Consider the following 8,438-nt stretch of genomic DNA (forward strand, 5'->3'; position numbering starts at 1 on the left):
GCTGATCACAGGCGTGTTAATACACGCCAGTGATCAGCATAGGAGATCAGTTTGTGCAGTGTTATAGGTCCCTATGGGACCTATAACACTGCAAAAAAAAAGTTTAAAAAAGTGTTAATAAAGGTCATTTAACCCCTTCCCTAATAAAAGTTTGAATCACCCCCCTTTTCCCATAAAAAAAATAAAACAGTGTAAAAAAAAATAAAAATAAACATATGTGGTATCACCGCGTGCGTAAATGTCCAAACTATAAAAATATATCATTAATTAAACCGCACGGTCAATGGCGTACGCGCAAAAAAATTCCAAAGTCAAAAAAAAGCGTATTTTGGTCACTTTTTATACCATTAAAAAAATGAATAAAAAGTGATCAAAAAGTCCGATCAAAACAAAAATCATACCGATAAAAACTTCAGATCACGGCGCAAAAAATGAGCCCTGCACGTGGAAAAATAAAAAAGTTATAGGGGTCAGACATTTTTAAACATATAAATTTTCCTGCACCTAGTTATGATTTTTTCAGAAGTGCGACAAAATCCAACCTATACAGAATAATGATAAGTTGTAATTTTTACCGAAATATGCACTGCGTAGAAACGGAAGCCCCCAAAAGTTACAAAATGGGGTTGTTTTTTTCGATTTTGTCGCACAATGATTTTTTTTTCTGTTTTGCCGTGCATTTTTGGGTAAAATGACTAATGTCACTGCAAAGTAGAATTGGCGACGCAAAAAATAAGCCATCATATGGATTTTTAGGTGGAAAATTGAAAGGGTTATGATTTTTAAAAGGTAAGGAGGAAAAAACAAAAGTGCAAAAACGGAAAAACCCTGAGTCCTTAAGGGGTTAAAAAATCATAACTCTTTCAATTTTGCACCTAAAAATCCATATGATTGCTTATTTTTTGCCCCACCAATTCTACTTTGTAATGACATCAGTCATTTTGCCCAAAAATATACGGGGAAACGGAAAAAAAAAAACCGCTGTTTTGTAAGTTTTGGGGGCTTCCGTTTCTACGTAGTAAATTTTTCGGTAAAAATGACACCTTATCTTTATTCTGTAGGTCCATACGATTAAAATGTTACCCTACTTATATAGGTTTGATTTTGTCGTACTTCTGGAAAAAATCATAACTACATGCAGGAAAATTAATACGTTTAAAATTGTCATCTTCTGACCCCTATAACCTTTTTATTTTTCCGTGTATGGGGCGGTATGAGGGCTCATTTTTTGCGTCGTGATCTGAAGTTTTTAACGGTATGATTTTTGCATTGATAGGACTTATTGATCTTATTCATTTTTTAATTATATAAAAAGTGACCAAAAATGCACTATTTTGGAATTTGGAATTTTTTTGCGCGTACGCCATTGACCGAGCGGTTTAATTAATTATATATTTTTATAATTCGGACATTTCCGCACGCGGTGATACCATATATGTTTATTTTTATTTACACTGTGTTTTTTTTTTTTATGGGAAAAGGGGGGTGATTCAAACTTTTAACAGGGGAGGGGTTAAATGATATTCATTCACTTTTTTTTTGCAGTGTTATAGCTCCCATAGGGACCTATAACACTGCACACACTGATCTTTATCATTGATCACTGGTTTCTCATAGGAAACCAGTGATCGATGATTCTGCCGCATGATCTCAGGCACTGAGCAGTCATTCGGCGATCGGACAGCGAGGAGGCAGGTAGGGGCCCTCCCGCTGTCCTGTAAGCTGTTCGGGATGCCGCGATTTCGCCACGGCTATCCCGAACAGCCCACTGAGTTAACCGGCATGGTTTCACTTTCACTTTTAGCCGCGCGGCTCAGCTCTGAGCGCGCGGCTAAAGGGTTAATAGCGCTCGGCGCTGCGCGCTATTAGCGGCGGGTCCCGGCTTCACTATGACGCCGGGCCCGCCATGATATGATGCGGGATTACCGTGTAACCCCGCGTTATATCACGGGAGCAGGACCAAGGATGTACCTGTACGTCCTTGGTCCTTAAGGGGTTAATAATTATAGCTATATTTTATAGAAATGTAGAGTACTTACCTTGTTCAGAGTCACAGGACCTTCGGTCATGTGACCATGCTAGTAACATCTATGGTATGTTGCAGGACCTTAGGAGGTCCTTGGGCCACGTGTTACCCACAAATCTCTGTAATGGTGATTGACATCCGTTTGGACCAATTAGCGTTAGTCCAGCCCCTGCCCATATAAGGGAGCTGCGTCCAATTATCGCTCTCTTGGGTTGCTGCTCTCGTGGATGCCGGACTAACAGGACAGTGTGCTACGCAACTTTCAAAGACACGCTAGGCTTCAAAACCTATGGCCTCAGCAGAACCAAAAATCGTGAGTTTTACTCTAATTCCAGCTAATGCTAGCGTGACTACTGGACCGCAACTAATTCCCCTAAATCCAGTGGAACAGCGCAATAGACCAAAAGACTCTTAAAGCTAAAGTCCCAACCATTGTCAATCCCCAAAGGAAGCTGTTGTTATCATAAGAGACTGTTGTGTTGATGAAGTGTACAGAAAATCTTTTGTAAAAGTTAACGCTGTTTACAGAAGCTTCCCGGTTGTGGACAATCCATTATTATCTACCTCAAACCTATCATCATCTACCTCCCTATCGTTCCTGAGAAGGGCGGCGGTAGGAAAAGCTTTATTGAGGAGCCCCCACCCTGGCGTCACGGATAGCAAGGGTTAACAAGCAACCTTTAATACCAGCACAGCTACACTCCCCATACCCTACACCCCTTAGGTTATCACAGCGTATTTTACGCTGCAGATCCGCCACTGAAGGACCTCTGTATGGTGCCTTTACATGTGCCTGCTCGCGGCAATACGCTGCTACGTGCAGACACACTGAAGCGATGTGTGAGTCGCCACGCATGTGCGGTGTACTCGCACTCATCGCGGCCGCTCCCCCTACTCAATGAGCTAGGCCGAGAGCTGCCGCGATGTGCAAGTATACTGCGCATGCGCGCGGCAACTCCGAGCAGGCACATGTAAAGGTAGCATATAGAGGTCCTTCAGCTGCAGATCCGCAGCGAAATACGCGCAGAAGATCCGTTCGTCTGAACGTATCCCTTAGGGTAGGGTCACACGTAGAGTATACGCTGTGTATTTATTTATTTTTTCAACTGTTTATTTATAATTTTTTTCTAATAAAACATACAAGAAAAAAACGCAAAATACGTCATGGTCACAAAATATGTACATAAGCGGAAACCAGGCATGAGATTAGACACGTCTATCCCTAGTGTAAAAAAATAAAAATTTGATTCACATTTCACTTGAAAACCACCTGCTTTTTTTAGCTTTTGTTTTATTTCTTTTAAACCATAACCACAGGGTTTTCTATAGAAAAGATACAATCTCACTACGGAATTTCTTAGTGGGAAAAGTTCTGTTCGGACATTCTGGAGAAGCAGCCACCCATTTTCTTCAATGGAATTATGCTGCACCGTGCACACTGCAAATTTTCCAAGGTTGGAAATGCAACTATGGAAATGTAAACGCCTCCTACGGCCATTGGATTTCGGCAGTGTCCGATGTAAATTCTCTGGTGTGAATGTAGCCAAACAGTTTGAGAAAACATTTCCTAGAAGTGTTTGACTGTGTTCACACATTCATGTTTTTGCAGCATTTCTTTGTTTCCATAAATAGAACTGCCAGCTGTTGCTCAGAAAAGCAAAACACATGCGATTTACTACAGTTTTACTAAAACACTTGTGTTACCCCTTGTGAAAATGAAAAATTTGGTGTAACACCAGCATTTTAGTAAAAAAATCGAATTTTTTATTTTCACGTCCAACTTTAGCGAAAATTGTAAAAATTTTTTTGCTGTTCTGGCACCATAGGGGCTTCCTAAATGAGACATGCCCACAAAAACCATTTCAGCAAATTTTACTCTCCAATATCCAATTGTTGCTCCTTCCCTTTTGAGCCCTCTAGTGCACCCACAGATCACTTTACATCCACGTATGAGGTATTTCCTTACTCTAGAGAAAAGGGGTTAAACATTTTTGGGGATATTTTTTCCTATTACCCCTCGTGAACATGAAAAATTTGGGGTAACACCAGCATTTTAGTGAAAAAAATATATAATTTTTCATTTTCACATCGAATTTGTCAAACACCTGTGGGGTGTAAAGGCTCACTGTACTCTTTGTTACGTTCCTTGAGGGGTTTAGTTTCCCAAATAGTATGCCTTTTTATTTATTTATTTATTTTTTTTTGCTGTTCTGGCACCATAGGGGCTTCCTAAATGCGACATGCCCTCAAAAACCATTTCAGCTAAATTCACTCTCCAAAATCCCATTGTCGCTCCTTCCCTTCTGAGCCCTCTACTGCACCCGCAGAGCATTTTACATCCACATATGAGGTATTTCCTTACTTGAGAGAAATTGGGTTACAAATTTGGGGGTCTTTTTCTCCTTTTACTCTTGTAGAAATGAAAAAAAAAAATGGGTCTACATGTGTGTAAAAAATTGAGATTTTAAATTTTCCCTCCACTTTGTTGCTATTCCTGTGACACCTAAAAGGTTAACACACTTTTTGAATGTCATTTTGAATACTATGATGGGTGCAGTTTTCATAATGGCGACCATTATGGGGTATTTCTAACAAAAAGACCCTCAAATTCACTTCAAAACTAAACTGGTCCGTGAAAAATGCAGATTTAGAAATTTTCGTGAAAAAGGAAAAATTTGCTCCTAAACTTTGAAGCCCTCTAATGTCTTAAAAAAAAAAAAAAAAAAAAAAACATGTCAACTTTATGATGCAAACATATTGTATATGTGAATCAATAGATATTTTATTTGGAATGTACATTTTCCTTACAAGCAGTGAGCTTCAAAGTTAGAAAAATGCTAACTTTTCCAATTTTTCATGAAATTTTGGAATTTTTCACCAAGAAATGATGAAAGTATTAACGAAAATTTACCAATAACAGAGTAGAATAAGTCACAAAAAAAACAATCTCGAATCAAATTCATAAGTTAAAGCATCCCAGAGTTATTAATGTGTAAACTGACAGTGGTCAGATTTGCAAAAAATGGTTTGATCCTTAAAGGAGTCCTCTGGTGCAGAGTATTCCTGCTCCGTCCTGCCCGGTGTCACGATCACACCCTATCGGTCCAGCTAAGATGCTAGAAAGAGTGTGATGGTGCAAGGGTTAAAGCCGCCAGACCTCTGGGTATCCACTACTAGTCCCAGCAAGTCACCAAATTAACCCTTAGGGATAAACGTGTTTCCACCAGAGCTGCCTTCAGAAAGGTGAGCTCATATATTTAGAGATCAAAGACCAGAGCTGATTAATTAAAGGGGTATTCCAGGTAAAAACTTTTTTTTATATATCAACTGGCTCCAGAAAGTTAAACAGATTTGTAAATTAGTTCTATTAAAAAATCTTAATCCTTTCAGTACTCATGAGCTTCTGAAATTAAGCTTGTTCTTTTCTAAGTGCTCTCTGATGACACGTGTCTCGGGAAAAGCCCAGTTTAGAAGAGGTTTGCTATGGGGATTTGCTTCTAAACTGGGCGTTTCCCGAGACACGTGTCATCAGAGAGCACTTAGACAGAAAAGAACAACCTTAACTTCAGAAGCTCATAAGTACTGAAAGCATTAAGATTTTTTAATAGAAGTAATTTACAAATCTGTTTAACTTTCTGGAGCCAGTTGATATATCATTTTTTTTTTTTTCCTGGATAACCCCTTTAAACATTTAATCCGATAAAAGGTATCACAGTGCTGACTATATAAAAATACAGGAACAAATGACATACAGGTACAAAAATATATAAAAGAGTTTAGCAAGGCAAGTTCAGAAAACAAAAGATGAAGTTCTTACAGCATGATGGTATAGCAGTTCCAAGAGAGTGAGTTTCAGCTGTTCTTAGGATGGTCTTGTCAGCTTGTGCCCAACATTGAACACCCTGAGTCTAGCATTGTTAAATATTAAATATCTCCTTTTTGGAGGGAGACTCCATTCCCCCCTCCCTTCTGATCCCACCAGGGGGGCATTTCTCTTCCTGGCCCTCTTATCTGGTTGATTATATGATGGGACCAGAGTGCATGACTTCAAAGGAGATGTAAACACACAGCCAGACCCCCAACAAAATGCAATACACAAAAGGACACACCGTCAGAATGACCCCTCACCCCCCAGGTCTTAGTTTATACATAGATGCAATTATAAAACACATGTATGTTTCCATAATCACCCGGGCTGCAAAAAAATGAAAATAAACCATCTCTCACCTTCCTGGGTTTCCGCAGAGTGCCACTACTTTTGATCGGTCCTCCGGTCCATCTTCCTCATACTTCCGTGTGAACGAAGCGTTACATGGCGCTCAGCCTATCGCCAGCCGCCGCGATGTTCTGCCTCGGCTCATAATAGGCTGAGCGCCATGTGACGCTTCGCTCATACGGAAGTATGAAGAAGATGGACCGGAGGACCGATCAGCTGTAGTGGCACTCCGCGGGAACCCAGGAAGGTGAGTGATGTTTTATTTTCAATTTTTTTGCAGCCCTGGCAGGATGGAGCAGGAATACTCTGCACCAGAGTACTCCTTTAAGGTGAAAATGGGCTTGGTCCTTAAGGGGTTAAGTGCAATATGGTGCCATATTTTCAACGTACATTCTACAACTGCTAATTCATTGCTCACCTAAAACAGCAAGCAACAGAAATACCTGTTGGGATGCTTGTATTAGGGCAGGGCTGGTGTTAGACCTGAAAAACAACACTCACCATATAAGATGCACAATAATAGGGAGGGATTATTAGGGATGTGCACAGACATTTTGGAGGGCAGGGGCTCAATATCACTGTGTTTATTATCCCTTAACTGTGACATAACTTGCGCATTATCCCTGTACTGTGACATCAGTGTGTATTATCCTTGTACTGTGATATCACTGTGTGCATTATCCCTGTACTGTGACATCAATGAAAAACATTATTTTTTATTTTTTAAATCAATTGGTGCCAGAAAGTTAAACAGATTTGTAAATTACTTGTATTTAAAATCTTAATCCTTCCAGTACTTATCAGCAGCTGTATGATCCACAAGAAGTTCTTTTCTTTTTGAATTTCCTTTCTGTCTGACCACAATGCTCTCTGCTGACACCAAATCCCCATAGAAAACCTATCCTGCTCTGGACAGTTCCTAAAATGGACGCAGGTGTCAGCAGAGAGCACTGTGGTCAGACAGAAAGGAAATGGCCGGATGAAGCACTGATCAGTGCGAAACGGAGCTTGTTGCCTGTGGTATCCCCCCTGTGCATGTCCCCTCCCTATTATTTATTGACGGTCTCTGTTTATCTTTGCTTGGCTATGAAGATTGCACCACTGTATATACCAGAGCACCACCACACGCCCGCATTGCAGTATACATCCACCCCACATTCCCCGTCTCCTCCTCACCTTGTAGTGCAGGTCTACTCTGTATCTAACTAAAATAGTTTTCTTCTTTCTGTAGACATGAAGGCTTATTAAAAAAGACCACGAGAGGTCTCCACATATCCAGAGCATAATCCTGTCCAGTTGTAGCATCATCTTTGTCCCAGCAGAAGCATAGGCAGTGACAAAGTCCAGGAAGTGAGGGTAAGACTAGCACTCCTCTGTGCTCTCTCCTGTCCTATCTATCAGACTCCTGTCTAAGAACAGAGAGGAGGGGGTTACAGAGCAATCTGCAGTCATTGGATGAAGAGACCAACCATAGTACAGCAGACTCAGCAGATACTTATTTTATGAACGCGATGGCGCTGAATTTCTATTGTAAACCCGCCATGTTTCGTCGGGTTGTGTGCCAGATTCTGGTGCATTGTGCCAGCAATTCTGTCTGCAACAGAATTTGCACCAGAAAGGAAAAAAAAACCTGACCAACTCTCCATTTTACCGAGAAAATCGGAAAAAGGGGCAAGGCCACCAGGAAAAGAGGTGTGGTCGCGACATTTTCAAAAAATCCCAACATATTTAATAAGGTTTCCACAGAAAATGTGGTGGATTTCAGCTGAGGAAAACCCTACAGATCAGAGCATGTGTAAAAAAAAGCAAAGTGTAGGGAAAAGTGCAAAAAGTAGGGAAACCTTAGTACATATCATGGAAAAATATCTGTTGGGAAAACCCCCCACAAAGAAAACTACACTCCACTCTTAGTAAATCAGAGCCAATAAGCACTGTACACAATATCACAGTGTATAATAATGATATTGTAATATTTATAGGATATAGTGTATGCATGGTTAAATATAATTTTACTGTATGTTAGCTATAGATCATTGCCTCTGTGTCTCTGAGAGGGGAGGCCCATATATATTGTCTGTCCAAAAATGGTACTGTCCCCCCTTAGCGCTTAAATATTGATTACTTCCAGATGCGTCTTTGTGTAAAGTTGCTGTATTCTGATTGGAGACAACACCCTAAAGGCATCATGTCATTTGG

This window comes from Hyla sarda, chromosome 1 (genome assembly GCF_029499605.1).
Source record: "Hyla sarda isolate aHylSar1 chromosome 1, aHylSar1.hap1, whole genome shotgun sequence".
Classification (NCBI taxonomy): domain Eukaryota; kingdom Metazoa; phylum Chordata; class Amphibia; order Anura; family Hylidae; genus Hyla; species Hyla sarda.